This window comes from Anabrus simplex, chromosome 3 (assembly GCF_040414725.1).
Source record: "Anabrus simplex isolate iqAnaSimp1 chromosome 3, ASM4041472v1, whole genome shotgun sequence".
In the NCBI taxonomy this organism is placed as follows: domain Eukaryota; kingdom Metazoa; phylum Arthropoda; class Insecta; order Orthoptera; family Tettigoniidae; genus Anabrus; species Anabrus simplex.
Genome location: NC_090267.1, coordinates 184,048,095 through 184,067,203, shown reverse-complemented (window position 1 = coordinate 184,067,203; position 19,109 = coordinate 184,048,095).

The following is a 19,109-nucleotide window of genomic DNA, read 5'->3' as shown; positions in this document are numbered from 1 at the left end:
ATTATTTTCATCGCCATGGTGTGGACGTAGCGTGCCTCCCTCTTATCCGGAAGCCTGATTTTGATTCCCGGTCAGTCCATCGATTGAGGGGTGGAATGGGTTCACACAGCCTCGTGAAACGAACAGAGGAGCAAACTTACGCGAGATTCAGCAAACTCGGTGAAGAGATGCAAGCAGTACGGCGGAGTATATCTTCACAATGATCACGCAGAACTCCAGTATTTGAAAGCCGTCTGGCTGAGCAACAGTCGTCTTGGCAGGAATGGGCTGTTACGCCACGGGTTTGAATTTTTATTTTTGTTTTTATTAATAATAATATGAAGTAGAACAGAAATACAGTAAAAGTTAGAGCAAATGTCAGAAAACACCTTACGGTGTGAAATAATGGGCTATACTTCCTGGTACTTTTCAAATATTAACAGCCACTCTTAGTGCTATTCGAAGATGATTAAAACTTCCAACGGTATTCGGCAGAATGGCAGCTTGACGCCTCTCTCGCATTCTTCCCAACGAACAACCACGAGTATGACGAAATTGGCATTACGTCACTCCCCTGCTGGCAAGCAGCCAGAGACGTTGCCATGGTAACCGATAGGTTCGTTCTTGGCCTGTACGTGTAGAGCATGCAGAGCATGAAACCCGCAGAAAATAGTATTTTTCTCAGTCATTGGAAGAGTATTCGAAACTATGTACAGTACATAGAAAGTTGTTTAAAATGAAGTGAAGTTTCACAATTATTCTAATGATTTTACACAAAATCAATAGTATAAAAGAAAAATGGAAAACCTGTTCTGGTTTTCTTATAAATCCCCAGTCTATTGAGGGATTTTTAAATCATATGCATATCTAAACCTGCTTCTGGATGAATAGGCTATACTAAACATGAAGTTTGGTCGAGATCTACCGAGCCGTTTCGCCTGATGGTGGAACAAACAGACGAACAGACATGAAAGCTCAAAACCACTCATACGGTCTTGAGTTGACCTAAACGGACCAGTATTTGAAAACTGGCAAAACAAACTAAATTACAGACAGTGTACCTCCTACAACTTTACTTATACAGTATAGAGTTCCATGGATATCACCGTGGAAGCAGATATGTGTATTGTGCGTACAGCTTCCTCCATCGCGTTTATTCTTAACATCTCGGGCACTCTCCTGCCATTGTTCCTACATATTTGTATTTATTTATTTTATATGCGAAAGATCATCGACGACGAAACCAATAACCTAAACACTACGTTCAGTCTGTTATTGTATAAGTCTTCTTGTCAACTGTTCCATCATCTATACAATTACCTACATCGATGTATAGATTGCCCTGGTTTATGATCTACCAAACAAACACTGTTCCGAGCGACCATTCTACTTTGAGAGGGCTCAGTAAACGATGCGGCGACTTCAGTGTTGACGTAACGCAGAACACACAGTTCATCAGTTTCATGAAGGGCGCGTTCAACATCGATTACGCGATACGAGTAACGAGTTGTATGACTCTGTGCCGTACTTGTCCAGATCTCACTTTTAGACGCAACATCAGCGTGAAATGCTTGAATTATATCTCATTCTTCTCGTAATGTCATTTTATTATTTATCGTATGGCTTTTAGTGCCGGGAGTGTCCCAGGAAATGTTTGTCTCGCCTAGTGCAGATTTTTGCACTTTATGCTCATGGGTGAGATGAAGATTTTTTTAAAAATATTTACAGTCTGCTTTACTCCCACCGACACAGACAGATAGGTCTTATGGCGACAATGAGATAGAAAAGGGCTAGGAGTTGGAAGGAAGCGACCGTGGCCTTAAATAATGTACAGCCCCAGCATTTGCCTGGTATGAAGATAGGAGACCACGTATTGAACCCACTATCTCCCGAATGTAAGCTGTTATCTACGTGACCCAAACCGCACAGCCACTTGCTGCTGCTGCTGCTGCTGCTGATGATGATGTAGGCGGAGGGTGAAATCAAGTGTCGCCACATTGCCTACTCCTGTCGAGTAACACCAAGTGGTCTGCTCATGGCTTAATGTCTCCATTTGACGGACCAATCAACATCAATAGAACCGAGCTCGATAGCTGCAGTCGCTTAAGTGCGGCCAGTATCCAGTATTCGGGAGATAGTAGGTTCGAACCCCACTGTCGGCAGTCCTGAAAATGGTTTTCCGTGGTTTCCCATTTTCACACCAGACAAATGTCGGGGCTGTACCTTAATTAAGGCCACGAACGCTTCCTTCCCGCTCCTATCCCTTTCCTGTCCCATCGTTGCCGTAAGACCTATCTGTGTCGGTGCGACGTAAAACAACTAGCAAAAAAAAAATCTATAGAGTCATACGCCCTCATTCCATATTAACACTGCGTAGAAAACTGTAAATGAATACAGGCTTTTGTCACGTAATCCTATCCTGCTGGCGAACACTGTGATGGTGACAACTTTTCCACCAACAGGACTCGAAATATACTGTAGACTTGAAGTCTTAACGGCTATGACCACCAGGTAGGCATCTCGTAACATTGTCCGGTGTTGAACGGAGTGGTGAGACGACAGTCCGGTCTGCTGTCCGCGATATGGCCTACTCTCGAACAAGAGGATCGATTGTAGCCGTGACCTCCACTCACCGTTTGGAGGAACAACATTATAAAAGAAAATTACTGTATTTCTTTAATTTGTAATGTACTAAAACCGGAACAGAGGTAATATTGTGATACTGAAATTATACACAGTTGAATGAAACTACTACTTTATTGCTACTGTTTAGACCAGTTCTTGTTATTTTAAACAAACAAACACACACAAATCAAACAAACAAACAAACAAACAAACGAGAATCAAATGGAGGAAAACAAATATCATGATTTACCCCTGTGGGTGGGGGACACAGACGAAGAATACACCCACGGTATCCCCAGCCTCTCGTAAGAGGTGACTAAAAGGGGCGATAAAGGCTTGCTGATTTTTGAACCATGAACTTAGCTGTGATTCGTACCATCACTCGGGGAACACCATGAGTCGACTTTTATTGCGATTAGTGGATCACTATGGATTTACAGTATATATGTATCTTTATTTTCTGCAGATTTTACAGTTTTCTCAAACTATTAACCTTTATGGAGAAAATAAAGAAAAGAAACAAATGAATACAATCAATAACACTACAAAGATACAAATAATGAAAAACTATTAAATAAAACTCAGCGGCAAAACGGTAACACAAAAACAAAAACAAAAGAACAATGGCCTACCTGTCAAACCCTGGTTGAATCAGCAAGTCTTGTCCTCCAACTCTAAACTCTACACTCGCAATCCACGACCTAGAACAATGCATAACCTCGTCCCTGAATCATATTTCACTGATTCTCGTCAAGGCTCTATGCTCCAGGCCCCGACCTGCCTCACTGTAATCAAGACCTTTGCTGATTCAACCCTCTTTCCTCCCTATCCAGCTGAGCCTCAGTGCCATATATTCCTCATTTCCTGTGACTTCTTACCTAGAACCCCAATATGGAACAACAAACGTTACCTAACCATACAAAATCACTATGTCAAATTCCTACACACACTTTTATACATACTGTATCTAATTTCAGGTGCAAGTTTCTTTCGAGCATTACTCATACATCCACTTCCTTTATTTTCTTTACGTATAATTTTTTCACTGCACTTAAACACCAATTTAAATTCCCTACCATATTCCATTCTTTTACCACCCATCCAATAATTTTCTGATCATTACCATTGTGCTTTAGTGCGCCCTGCTGATTTTCACTCAATATTTTCACTCTCAGTTTTTTGTTTCTTTTCATCTTTCTAACACAGGCAGGTCATCCCTTACTTCTCCACAAAATAAACATAATGTATTATCCTTGTTTTCGAATCCACCCCTTGTTTTTGTATTGGTCAGAATTCCACCATAATAAACGTGTCCTTGCAGCTCTATCTACATTGCTAATACTTATCCTCGATACTTGTCTTACAGTATTAAACATGCTTAGGGACGCTCTCTCCCAACATTCCTCCATCTAACGTTGCACTTGGCTATCCATAACCCTCATTATAATAACTCTCCGGAGCCTACTTCCTCTCTTATTCCAATCCTCGTACCATGTACCCATCCTTTCCACATACCTTTCTATCTTCACCAGCCAGCTCTCGCCATATATGCTTTTAATCCGGTGCTGATAATCAGTTTGTAGCAATATGCCCTCTTCACCTCTCTTTCATCTCATCCAGTAATTAAGTACCCTCTTCACAATTTCTACTTCTATACACTCCCCATAAATTATTGTCGCCCGCGCGTTTGCTGTGCGATCGGGAAGTCGCATCAACGTTTTACTAAATTTACTAGTAATCTGGTTTAGCGTATCCCTTTCTTCCTCCAGACCCCATAATTCAGCTCCAGACAGTACTCTGCTTAACACTAATGTCTTGTACACCGTCCTTTGTATACTATAATTTATTCCAGGGTATTTGATCTCCAAAATCTTGACAACTGAGAAAGCCTCCATTTCGCTCTCTTAATACGATCTGCCCATCCCCCTTTTTGTTTATAGGAACCCCCAAATATTCCAATGTTTCTGCCTCTTCAATCCTCTCCCCCTGGACCACCCATTTCCTCCTCTTTTTTATCTTCCTGTTCTTTCGAGCTACTAACACCGTCGACTTATTACAACTACTTTTCAGGCACCACTTACTTGCATACTCTGAAACCGCATTTAAACTTCTCTGTAAACCCCACCCTGTTAAAGTCATTAATATCACATCGTCAGCAAAAAACAATCCTAGGATCTCTTTACATCCTAAAACTGGACATGCCCAATTATTCTCTCCGTGATCTTGAAAAATATCCTTTATAAATAATAAAAATAAAATCAGAGATAGTTTACGTCCCTGCTTCAATCCAATCTTACATTCAATCAGGTCGCTTACTAAGCCTTCTTTCAGTTTAATACAACAGTAGACTTTATCATAAATGGCCTCAATCACTCGGATTATCTTTCGTGAAACCCCCACCCTTCCTAATTATTTTACTAACGCGCTTCTACTCACTGTATCGAAAGCTTTTTCGAAATCAATGGCTTCTAAATACGCTTTTTGCCTCCTTCCTTATTCAGATATTTCTCCAGGATCATCTTATCTATCATTATATTACCTGTCGTCCTTCTGCCCTTTCTAAAACCACCTTGAAAAATAGACAGTATCGACTGCCTTTCAGCCCAATCTCTCAGTCTGTTCGCTAATATACCTGTGTAAATCTTACTCAAGGAGTCAGTAAAGTTATTCCTTTAGGCCCGGTTTCATCAACACATGTTAGTACGTAACAAGGTGTTAAATAATTTTAACATACGATTTAAGAAAATTTGCGTTTCATCAAGAACTGTTAACATTAACAAATGTTAAACTGAGTATTAAAGTTAACATCAGCTATTTCCAATGTTAAATGGCTAACATTAGCATTTAGCAACCTGTTACAAAATGGCTGCTGTGAATCTAGCTTTCGATGTGGAATTGCTCTATTTAGATCTTTTACAAAACAATCCTGATCAAAGAAGAGTTCAGCGACGTAATGACTTTGAAAATTTGACGATGCGGGACTTCTTCATATACAGGTTATCGAAAATAATCGTTGGTAAGGTTGTTGATGAAATGCTAGTGAGGTTGGATTATCCTACGAATAGAAACTTTCCTTTTCACATAATGGTCGGAGACAATGCTGGAATTTCTAAATCCACTCTTAGTAGAGTTGTTTGTCGAGTGTCTGCAGCAATAGCATCCATGAGAGGGAGGTATATAACATTCCCTTCAGTAGAAGAGCGTCAGCAAATTATCCGCGACTTCTATGAAATATGCGGTTTTCCTGGTGTTTGTTCTAGGTGAAATAGATTGCACACACGTAAGAATCTAATCACTTGGAGGCAATTGATCCGAAATATATCGTAATCGGAAGGGATATTTCTCTGTTAATGTTAATGTTCAGGTGACTAGTGAGCCTAACCTCCAAATCAGGGATATACTTGCTAGGTGGTCTGGTTCTGCACACGACAATACAATATTTAATAACTCCCATATCGGAGCACAGTTTGAAGTGGGACAATTAACGAAGTGATTTTGTTAGGTAACAGTGGATACCCGCTAAAAAGTATCTGTTAACCCCATTGAAACTCTCGCGGACTTTCTCTCACGCCTCGTCTTTTTCTTTTATCGTCAAGCCATCTGTGCGCTTGCATTCAATAACATATATATTTACTAACTAATTCAATTAACAACTCTTTTTCGAAGGAGGAAAAATTAGAACTACGATTCCGTTTCACTTCACGCGCCATATAGCTGTACTCAAACAGAAGCGCATCGGAGCGCGCTGTAAAACAGCATGTTCGTACCACTGCCTCCTTGATTCGCACCAGTTCGCAATAACAGTCGGTTAGTTAACATTTCACAAGAAAAGTTTGATGAAACGCAAGAAACCTAACAAGATGTTACATTTTTAACTCCGTAGTAACTAACTACTTCTTAGTATATATTTAACACGTGTTGATGAAACCGAGCCTTACAGTTACTCGGGAGATTTCTCTCTCCTTTCTTTTTTTGATAATTTGGGCATATAATCCCAATTTTCCACTCTTTAGGGAACCTACCACCCTCGAAAATCTTGTCGAACAACTTTACTATGCCCTGTATCAATTGATTATATTTCCCCATTTCTTTCCAAATTAAATTATTAATTCCTTCCTCCTGCCGACCTAGTCTTTGGTTTTCCTATCAGCCCCCTTACCCCCTTTACTGATATCTCCTTGTCTACCTCATAAATCTGTGCATCTACTCCCTCTGTAAAAAACCTTCTTCCCTCTTGTTTCTCTCCCCTATCCTTCCCTCCTCATAATAGTCACCAATGAATCGTAGTCAAAATTCGGTTTGTCAACCCTCTTCCCCCTTTATTAATTTTATTCACTCTTAACTTAACAGGTTGCTTCATTCTGAACTCCCTGCTTACCGCCTCTGCTTGTACTCTCAGCCATAATTTCTTCCTCTCTGCAATTTTATGCTTGTATTATTTCCTTAATTTGCAAAACTTTTCTCTCTCTGCACTCCCTCCGCCCCTTCTATAGTCTTTTAGAGCCCTCATGACTGTTTTCCTCATTTACTTGCACTCTTTATTATACCACCCGTGTTCCCCCTCCCTTCTTTCTTTCCTTGAACGTAGCTGTCTGGGCTACCCTCTTCATTGGATATTCAATTAACTCCAGCGCTCTGTCAACAATGACTTCTCTTAAAGCTACCTCCCACCCATACTTGATTAATTGCAATTGATTTTCTACAAGAGTATCTAAATCCCGTTTAACATTTTCTGTCCACATATATTTAATGTATCTTCTACGTTTCTCTACATTCCTCCTTTTTCCTCTAACCTCTTCATCCCTGTCACTTCTTTCCAGCTTAACTTATACCAGGGCCTGATGGGATTCTACCCAGTCCCCTATTTCTATCCTCTTAATTTTCTCCAACATGTCCTCCGAACTAATTGCTAAGTCTATAACACTTCCACCCTGCGGTATAATGTACGTCAGCTTCCCTTTCCTATCCCCTTCCCACAAGCCATTCAGAATATATAGGTTACCTGTCGCACATAATCCTAACAGTTTCAACCCATAACTATTCCTTTCTTCATCTTCACTACACCTCATTCCTCTCATCATCGTCTTATCTTCTTTGCTGTATGTTGGACACAGGTCACCTATCCTAACATTCCAGTCACCAAATAACAACATCCCGTCTTCCTCATATTTCCCCCAAGGACACTTATTTCCAATAATAAATCCTGAAAAAAATCACGAGCGTATAGCGATCCCTTGGGGTGACAGTATAGGAAAGCCAAGCACACCTTCTTCTATCTCACTTTCTCAATCCCTATATTGAACTTAATCCAGACCACCTCTTCCACCTCATTTTCAATGTCATAAATTAGTTCACTAATTCCTTCCTTTATTAAAACAACTATACCCGCGGCGTCCTGCCCTTCATCCTCTCCTTTCTTTTTCATTTGTACTTGATCACAAACACCCTCCACGTTAACACATTCCGTATTTCTAACCGCGTCTCTAGCAGTGCTACAATATCGAAGCTTCCCACTAGTTTTATCACTTTTTCATGCCCATCTTACTTTGAAAACCTTCAATATTTACTAAAACCTATCCTTCAATCTAGTTTTAACATTTCCTCCCCTGCATATCCCCTTCACCCCTTATTTTTAACCCCTCTGCCACATTACTTGATTTACTTCTTGTTATTCTGGCCCTCTCATTTTCCACTTTCATTCCGTCTTTTCAGGCATCTTGTGACTCTTTTTATCCGTGTTTATCTCCACTTCATTATTTTTCTTTCCCCATAGGTCCCTTAAACTAAAACGTTTTGCTCTGCTCAAGGCCTCGCTTCTTTTTCTTTCTTCTCTTGTTCACTCGCCTTTTCCATGCACGTGCACACTGTAGACGATACTTCCTGATTCATCAATTTCTCTTTCCACTAATACCTGCTGACATCTCGTATCCGCTCTTGAGTTGAATTGGCTCTGTCCTATACCATGTCCCCGCCTCTTGCCACGTCTCCAGACACTCTTCCTTTTTAAGATTTTCATCCATTTCCAGTAACTTAGCCACTGTTCGAGTTCTCGACCATCTTCCATTTGCCACAACAAGCTGTTGGCCCCTGAAGTATCCTCTCAGTCCTTGGTTCCTGGCTATTACTAGGTGCTTTCTTAAGATTCTAAAACTCTGGCTACCTTCACTCCCCATGTCTCTTTTCACCCATAGTTTTTCCCCTCGTAGATTCCCTGCGTTTCTTACCACAATATCGGCCATCAAGGTAGATAACAGCCTGACCTGAATTGACCTTTAACCTCTCTCTTTTCCTACCCTTTCCACATCGTCAATATCCACTTCACTGAAATTAATCTCCATTTCATTTCGGATCACCCCCACCACTTTGTACACTAAATCCACTTTATTCTCTTTCGCTCCCGCTTGAACACCATAGATAAATATACATTTCCTTGGACGTTCCTGGCTACTAATTGCTTCACCTTTCTTCTTCTAAAATTTTCACCTTCTTCCTCAGTGGCACTATTTCTTCCGCATTGCTTCTCACCTTGGACGTTGTCTCCGCCATTTTTTCTCGAATCCACCTCTTCATGTAATTTATCTCCTTCGATTGATCACTTATCATTTCCTTAATCTGGTCCATTTGACACGCCTTTTTAACCACATCCTTAACCACCTCCTTAATGGCTTCATTATCATCCCAACTGATGTTACCACTTATAGCAGGGCAGTGATTCAATTCCACATCTCCAATAACTAGTAGAATTGCCACCAAAGCTTCCACCAATGCCACTTCCCTCATACTTTCCATATCACCCTTCTACGCTCTCCTTATTGCTTTTCTCTTCATGCTCCTCTGCAATCTTCCAATTACCACTCGATATTGCTCAACTGAAATCATGTCTCGGCCCCAACCACTCAGCACATCCACTGTCACTACTTGCTTAAGCTCAACTATGGGGTTTGCAGTACCCGTATATACTATCCGCAAATATGACGAGGTTCCCCTATGTACGTTGCAACACCCCAAGGGGATAAAAAGAGGCTCTCCTCACTGGGGTGTTTCAGCATCTGGTTGTGGACATCGTGAGTCTGCGTTTCGAGGAACACCACGGGTCTGGGCGTTGCCTGTGATTAGTACCAGTATGTGCGGGATACTATGGGTCTGTGGGTGGATAACTATGGGTTTGCAGTACACGTTTATACTATCCGACACTTTGACGGAGGCTAACCTCTGTCTAGATAAGGTTGGAACACCCGGAGGAGATGAAACGGGGCTATCCCTGTTGGGGTGTTTCAACATCTGGTTGTGGACATCATGGTCTGCGCTTCGAGGTACACCACGGGTCTGGGTGTTGCCTGTGATTAGTGGTACAATACGAGCGAAGCCATGGTTTGTATTCCCGATGATTAGTGCCCACTATGTGAGGAACACCACGGGCTGTGCGTACCACTATGTGAGAGATACCATGAATTTGCGTGGGCTATGAGTGCGCCGTAATGTGAGAAACACCATAGGTCTGCGTTACCTGTGAGTAGGAGCACAATGTGAGGAACACAGTGAGTCTACGTTACTTGTGATTAGCACCGCTACATGATAAATACCATGGTTCTACTTTACTAGCAATAAGTATCATTATAATGGGTCGTTGACCTGGTTTTTGGACCCCTTTAGACAACAAACATCATCGATTCAGGATTTCGCTTTGGAAGCAGCCCCTTGGTCAGTATATACTATTATTTTAACTTTGCTTTTAACTTTTGCTTTTAACTTCATTGTTCATTGTTGTCTTTTCGAATTTTAGTCAGTGGTTTTATTTTGGAATTATTTTTTAATATTGTGAGTTGGATCCGCTGATTATTTTACATTCATATTCATCCATTCATTCTTCATCATCAAGTTTTGAATTCTGGTCAGTGGATGAATTTTAGAATTTTAAATTGTCATGATATTTCGTTCCTTTTCGTACCATTAGGGGCCGATGACCAAGATATTATGCCCCTTTAAACAACGAACATCATCATCATCATAATCATCAATATCATGGTTTGCTCTCAATAAACATTTACTGTAAGAAGACAACATTTTGATTTGATTCCTCATCAAGGGACGTATAATAGATTTCTTGTTAATTTAGAAATTAAGTGTTTTCAGAGACATGCACGTATGAAGACAGTTTAACGTTTTCTTGCTAGGAATATGACTCCAAAGTATTTGACACAAATTTATGTAATTCCTGTATATATAGGGTGTTCGGAAATAATGTGATGAGTTTGAAAAATACACTGACTGACAGAGCAAATGCAACACCAAGGAGGAGTGGTTCGAAAAGGATGAAAGTTGGGGGAAAAAACAGAGACGGCACGGACGAATAATTGATGTTTATTTCAAACCGATATGCAGGTTACACAATGCGCACGGCATCGACTCAGTAGGATGTAGGACCACCGCGAACGGCGATGCACGCAGAAACACGTCGAGGTACAGAGTCAATAAGAGTGCGGATGGTGCCCTGAGGGATGGTTCTCCATTCTCTGTCAACCATTTGCCACAGTTGGTCGTCCGTACGAGGCTGGGGCAGAGTTTGCAAACGGCGTCCAATGAGATCCCACACGTGTTCGATTGGTGAGAGATCCGGAGAGTACGCTGGCCACGGAAGCATCTGTACACCTCGTAGAGCCTGTTGGGAGATGCGAGCAGTGTGTGGGCGGGCATTATCCTGCTGAAACAGAGCATTGGGCAGCCCCCGAAGGTACGGGAGTGCCACCGGCCGCAGCACATGCTGCACGTAGCGGTGGGCATTTAACGTGCCTTGAATACGCACTAGAGGTGACGTGGAATCATACGCAATAGCGCCCCAAACCATGATGCCGCGTTGTCTAGCGGTAGGGCGCTCCACAGTTACTGCCGGATTTGACCTTTCTCCACGCCGATGCCACACTCGTCTGCGGTGACTATCACTGACAGAACAGAAGCGTGACTCATCGGAGAACACGACGTTCCTCCATTCCCTCATCCGGTTCGCTCTAGCCCGGCACCATGCCAGGCGTGCACGTCTATGCTGTGGAGTCAATGGTAGTCTTCTGAGCGGACGCCGGGAGTGCAGGCCTCCTTCAACCAATCGACGGGAAAGGGAAATTGTTCTGGTCGATATTGGAACAGCCAGGGTGTCTTGCACATGCTGAAGAATGGCGGTTGACGTGGCGTGCGGGGCTGCCATCGCTTGGCGGCGGATGCGCCGATCCTCGCGTGCTGACGTCACTCGGGCTGCGCCTGGACCCCTCGCACGTGCCACATATCCCTGCGCCAACCATCTTCGCCACAGGCGCTGCACCCTGGACACATCCCTATGGGTATCGGCTGCGATTTGACGAAGCGACCAACCTGCCCTTCTCAGCCCGATCACCATACCCCTCGTAAAGTCGTCTGTCTGCTGGAAATGCCTCCGTTGACGGCGGCCTGGCATTCTTAGCTATACACGTGTCCTGTGGCACACGACAACACGTTCTACAATGACTTTCGGCTGAGAAATCACGGTACGAAGTGGGCCATTCGCCAACGCCGTGTCCCATTTATCGTTCGCTACGTGCGCAGCACAGCGGCGCATTTCACATCATGAGCATACCTCAGTGACGTCAGTCTACCCTGCAATTGGCATAAAGTTCTGACCACTCCTTCTTGGTGTTGCATTTGCTCTGTCAGTCAGTGTATTATGATATTTCGTGTCGTTATCATTTTAACAGCTGCTGAAGTTAGACAATCAGATCGCTTCGCGGACGAATTAAAATCGGCTTTGCAGGGCGGTGTTGCTAAATCTGCAGGTGTTTTAAGACCGGTTTGAGGGCATTAGTCGAGTTCAGAGTTGAAATCAACATAAGAAGAAAGAGAGCTCCCGGACGAAACTATCTTTGCGTCGATCTGTTTTCGGATCAACCTGCTTTACGGGAGTGAAAGCTGGGAGGACACAGGATATTTTATTCATAAGTAACAGATATGAGAGTAGTGAGGGTGATTGCTGGTACAAACAGGTGGGGAAAATGGAAGAAAGGTACTCTGAATGAGGAGATAAATGCTATGATTGAACTCGATGGATGAAGCTGTACGCATAAACAGGCTTCGGTGAGGGGGTCCTGAGAAGTGAATGGAGGAGAGTGGATCACTGAGAGAATAATGGGCTCAGTTATGAAGGGTATGATAAGTAGAGAGAGACCCACACGACGATGGTTAGACTAAGATTCTAACGATTTAAGAAAAGGATGTTTAGAACTAAACGAGGCTACAAAACTAGTTACAAGTAGAGGATTGTGACGGCGGTTAGTAGATGTATACAGCGTGATTCAGCCGCCCCTTCCAATGTAGTTTTATGCAACACACAATATTAATTCCATCCTGAAAACATCTGCCCTGCCGGTATGCTCAGACATCACAACCGGATATCTTGGTATTTACCGCCTCACCATGATAGGACGCTTTAATGTTATACTCGTATTAAACACTAGACGACATGCGTGTGCCTTCTAGATCATATGAGCCTGACACGCCGGCGAAACACTAAATTGATATTGTGACCGCACTAAAACTAATACATGCTATAAGCTGCCCAGTGTGCCGTACGGAACCGTAGTATAGTAGGTAAAGACGTGGCGGAGAGGGCTTGCATGTCAGGTGGGATGATCGAGTCCCTAGCGAAGATTACAAACTTTGAAAAATTAGCTTAATACGTACCGCACACAATGTAAGTTCAGTACCCGCTTTCATGCAAACTGTGTGTGAATGAATGTGTTTGTGGCCCTAAGAAGGGCCGATTAGTTAGCAGGCCGAACACATACAGACCGGAAATAATAGGAACACAACTGCCTTGACAATGTTTCATCGCAGCACATGCTCGATGTGATGATCGTTTTAGTTTATGCACATTCGGGCCCGGCGTCCAATAGTTCGTCTTGCGCGCTGAAGCATTCCAGGTGTAATTGCACGGCAGGCGTCCGTGATGAGTTTCCTGAGCTAGTTTCCGGCGCTTGAGTGTAAACGACGTTCTTCAAATGTCCCAACAAGAAGAAGTCTAACGGCGTTAAATCCGGTGATCTGGTGGGCCAAAGAAACAGGGCCTCCTCGTCCTATCCATTTCCCTGGCAGTTGCTTGTTCAGATGGTTACTAATGGGTGAAGTCGAATGTTGGGGAGCTCCATTCTGTTGCAACCACATCGTCAAACGACCGTGCAAGGGCACATCCTCCAGCAGTGGGGGTTCCTGACGCAGAAGGTGCAGGTAGCGTGGACCCGTACAATGACTCTCAAAGAAATAAGGTCCAATCAGGCGATCTCCCAAGATTCCACACCAAACATTCAATCCCCATCGTACTTGATGGGCTGCCTGTCGCACTCAGAGGGGATTGTCCGAACTCCAATAGTGCATATTGTGTGGATTGACGTTCCGATTATTGTGGAAGAGCGATTCGTCCGAGAACAAGATATGCGATACGAATGTTGCATCATTGTCCAGCCTGCCCAATAGCCACCGACAGAACTCCATTCGAGCTTCGAAATCCCGCTCATGGAGCTCTTGGTGTAGCTCGAGATGGTATGGGTGAAATTTATCTTCATGCAGTATTCGGCAGACGGACGGTTTGCTGGTGTTCATCTGTCGTGCAATCGCCCTTGTACTGATGTGTGGATTATTGCGAGCTGCCTCCAGATCGGCCTTTTCTGTTTCACCCGATGTAACGACCTATCGTGGATTGGTAGCTGGTAGGAAATCACGTCTGTTGTCCTTAGGCTTCTTTCAACATGGCGGAATGTCGTAGCAGCCGGGTGTCGCCTGTCGGGATGCTGTTCTTGGTACAAACGTAGCGCCTCCCACGCATTTTGGCTTGCTTCTCCATAAATGAGGAGTATGTCAACGTATTCCTCTGTGGAAAACATGCCGAATGAAAGCAGAGATTACAGTACACTCAGGCTCTAACCAGCGGAGTATGCGCAGAGCACAAGATGTATAACATCGTCATTCTACTGTTTGAATGTGGCAAACGTGGACCTGTGTTTACGTAATCAAGCATCATACCGATGTAAAAATATTTCCACGACGCAGGATTCGAACCACCGCTGGAATATTCCGTTGATTGCTGGGCGAACGTCTAACCACATCCCCTACGCTACTCTGCTTGAACCACGCTGCTTGTACGACGAGACAGAATATATATGCCATTCGGTTCGGTGTTTAAGACATTAATTACTGCACTGTTACCTAGTTTTATGCATTGATTCCCCTCTTCGTTACACCCGGTAACGAGGTACGACACATTAACATAGTTCTTCTTAATTTGTTTACCCTCCAGGTTTGGATTTCTCTCGGACTCAGCAAGGGATCGCACCACTACCAACTCAAGCGTAGTGTCCTGGAGCGTGAGACATTGGTTCGGGAGTTACAACTGGGGAGAATGACCAGTACCCCGCCCAGGCGGTCTCACCTGCTATGCTGAACGGGGAACTTGGGGGGGGATGGTAAGATTGGAAGGGTTAGACAAGGAAGAGGGAAGGAAGCGGCCGTGGCCTTGAGTTAGGTACCATCCCGGAATTTTACTGGAGGAGAAGTGGGAAACCACGGAAAACCACTTCCAGGACGGCTGAGGTGGGAATCGAACCCACCTCTACTCATTTGACCTCCCGAGGCTGAGTGGACCCCGTTCCAGCCCTCCTACCACTTTTCATATTTCGTGGCAGAGCCGGGAATCGAACCCGGGCCTCTGGGGGTGGCACCTAATCACACTAACCAGTACACCACAGAGGCGGACATTAACATAGTTTCATGGTAAAGAATGTTGTTGTATGATTTCAAGGCGTCATGTTTTGCGAATGGATAATATAACTTTGCGCTAGGGTTCAGAATCCTGTGTGAAATGTGCTCACTGAACATTGGTTCCATACAGTACGCCTGCAGGGGAATAGCACTCCTATAACCATGTGCAGTTGGGCTGCAGCAAAAGAAATTGTCAGGGGCTACTGAATCACACTATATACATAAAATGCTCATGGCAACGAATGATTTTATGCATCAGAGGTTACTTAAGGCACATAGCGGAAATATATGTAGGATTGAACATACTTTCCAGATTGTTTAAAGTAAAATATCAGACAAAGTACTGTAAGCTCGTACAGAAGAGGCTTGCTAAAGCGCAGAAGGCATAACGGATCTTGTACTAAATACTTAATGGACGGTGTTTGAGAGCAGCCCTATAAAAGAACTAAATATCTCCCTTCGCCGGGATATAAACTAAAGCTTTACATGATTTTAGGATAATTTCGTGGTCTGTAGTGTCGTCATAGAAAACTTTTTCATTTTAAATGTAATAATTAGGAAAAATGTGTTTTTGAGTTTTATTTGTATAGAACATTGTTACTGACGGATTTCTGTATTATTTAAGAATTAAATTAGTTAGTCCTACATCTAAAAATATTTTAATCACTGTATGCTGCACAAACATATGATGGGTTTGATGATGCAATACCATAGGGCGAAGCTGAGCTGTATTCTTATGAGTCACCTTTAAATGTTACCGTACTTCATATTCACATACAGTGCTGCTGTTAGTGATGCATTTGTCGTAAGTGCTTAATGGCAGTACTTCATTGGTGATTCACAGCGCATATACTGCACGACACGCCTACAAATCAGTCGTTGTATAAATGAGTTAGACTCTGTCCTGCTTAACTGAGTTTTAGCCAGCCGCTTTGTTTCTCATATGGCTAAGGAGCTTTCTAGACGTTACCCCGACCCCGTGGTCGAATTTGAAGGCCCCGAAGAGCATGTAAAAAGCAGGAAGATAGTTCCACAGTACACTATAGTCGAACACCAGGATGGTACCTAACAGACGCCAGAGATTCTTAAGTGAGTGATTAACTCACAAGAATCTATGGCGGAATCTAAAATTATATCCACAAAAACCCAGAGTTATGGTGTGTAAAAGGGATGACAAACTCTCAAAAAGTGAACAGCCATGCAAGTTTCCCATTTTCACACCAGGCAAATGCTCGGGCTGTACCTTAAGACCACGGCCGCTTCCTTCCCATTCCTAGCCCTTTTCTATTCCATCGTCGCCATAAGACCTATTTGTGTCCGTGCGATGTAAAGCAAGTTGAAAAAAGAAAGAAACAAAAGCCGCGACTGAGCTGGCCAAGCAGTACTGGTCGCTTCTCTTCTGTCACATCCATTAATTGCGATCATATCAGTTGCTTGCCAGTTACCTAATCAATCTATCGTTCCTATAAGCTTGTGTTTTATTATCTAAGAAGTGTTCCTTGCATTTCTTAAATTGGCCAACCAACCAAAATTAATTTGAATATGTACACTCGTTGATAGATTTGCATCGAATTCCTATTTCCACAAACAATAATCAAATAGAAGGTGCAGTGGTACGAAGGGACATGGCTACCAAAACAAAAATGAATACAAGTGGCAAGGTTTTGAGAGTGACGTGACAACAGTTTCTGGTTCCTCTGCGTTTGGACCGAAGTCAGTACTGGAACTACAGTACAAAGACGTATTTGAGGTATGCAGGCAATAAGACCCTGGACGATGTCCTGCAGAATTTTCGGATTAGCTTAAGGTGATGAAAAGGAGAGGTTTAGTTGTCTGTCCACCATGTCGATCAATAGGGCTTAGGTCAGGGACCTACCTCCCATTGCAAAGTTGTGCTACCATAGATAGTTTACAATTTGAACGCGGACATTGTCTTGCCGAAACATCCCATTTACTATGTTCTCATCATAACGACAACCACTGGTTTGAGAATTCAGCTCGTATACTGTCAAGCAGTACCTTGCCTTCAATATACACCAATTGCAATTTCACATTTAAACTAATGAGCCGTACTTCGGATTATTAGGTGGTAATAGGTTAGAATGCAAACTTATTTGTTTAATACGAAGTGTCGCACAACCCGCTCTTCCATACTGTAGCAAGAGTAACATAAATTCTAGGAGTTCAATAGGCCGTACTCCTAATGTCTATGCAAACCTCATAGCATAACTGTTGTACACGGTAGAGTACACTTCTTATTGGCTTAAATAAGTTTGCAGTCTAACCTATCAGTACCCAAAAATCCGGGCTCTAGCCGTGATGAGTATTCTGTTCTTAATACCTGGTGCTGTGTCCCGACCCTCAAATTTAATTGGCACAACACTGATGAGCATCGGGTAGCATTCAATGCTTAGATTTTTACTGAATCCCAAAGTAACTTCTAAGCTGGTAGAAGAGTGCCTCAGTGCACTGTTGAAACTTATAGAACACACTGTTGTAAAACGGTTTAGGGTCTCGTGTAACAGAGACATCGAATTAAATGATTAATCTGATTTACTTGCGCGAAAGTTATCGACATCATGTTTACAATAACCAGTTTTTTTATACATCATACACTGGTCTGTGGCCAAATATCTCAACATGTTCAAAACATTCACAGTTATCGAACATGGAAAACTTATTTTTTGAAGGAACATGCAAGAAAATAACTGTAAAGTGCAGCATAATTCAGTTAAGATCCATAGTAGCAGTTCTCTCCGAACACGCATTTGTGAAGAAACACTCAAATAACATGGGAATACTAAAGAGCAACCTATAGTGCAGATATGCAGGAAGGGTACAGAAACTATTCATCATAGAATGCGATTAAGCGAAGCTCTAGCCCACCAAATGTATAATACATTATGAATAAAGTCATCAAACTAATGGAATTAAACACAGACTCATTACTGGATTTGAATACTCTACTTAATAAAATAGAAATAACAGACTGGATTTAATTCCAAACCAAGTACAGAAATAAACCTATAGTAGACTACAGTGCATCCATATCGATTAGTTTTAGCATGAAATCGCACCCTCAGTGTATTAGTGTAGTAAGTCATGAAAGGTTGATTTTGAGATACTTACATACGAGACTTCGTCGGAATGTGATCTGTCCAGTGAAATACCGTAGTAATAATAATTCCATATAACCTCCATAGATGACAGGCTAATACAATATTACAACGAGCCATTTTGGTACAACTGCCCAGTGCATTACTGTATTAACAGAGATACTACAGTAATGCACGAGACTACTGATGCAGTAGAACATTATCACATATATTATTACCGGACTTCAGTGTTTTGTTTACAACGATTGCAACCAGTGTAGAGCATTTATTGTCAACTGAACTGATTGAAAAATAAAATGAGTCGTAGGCAGTGGCGTAACTAAGAAATGACGGGTTCCCCGCAAAATAATATTTTGGGCCACCTTCCTCGAATTCTGACATAGTACGGGAATGGTGCTTCCTACATTAATCACTGCATGCTTACATAAAAGAGATTTTTATAGTTAACTGAAACACATCAGAAGTGGCATCCATCACAATTTTCCGAAGCGTCGTTATTTCTTTAACCGAAACTCGTTAACCACACTTTCTACATTAATATCTCTGGTTTAATGGCTTTCAATTGAAAGTAAAACCAGCGAACGTAACCTTTCGTGTGACAGAATTCTGCGCAAG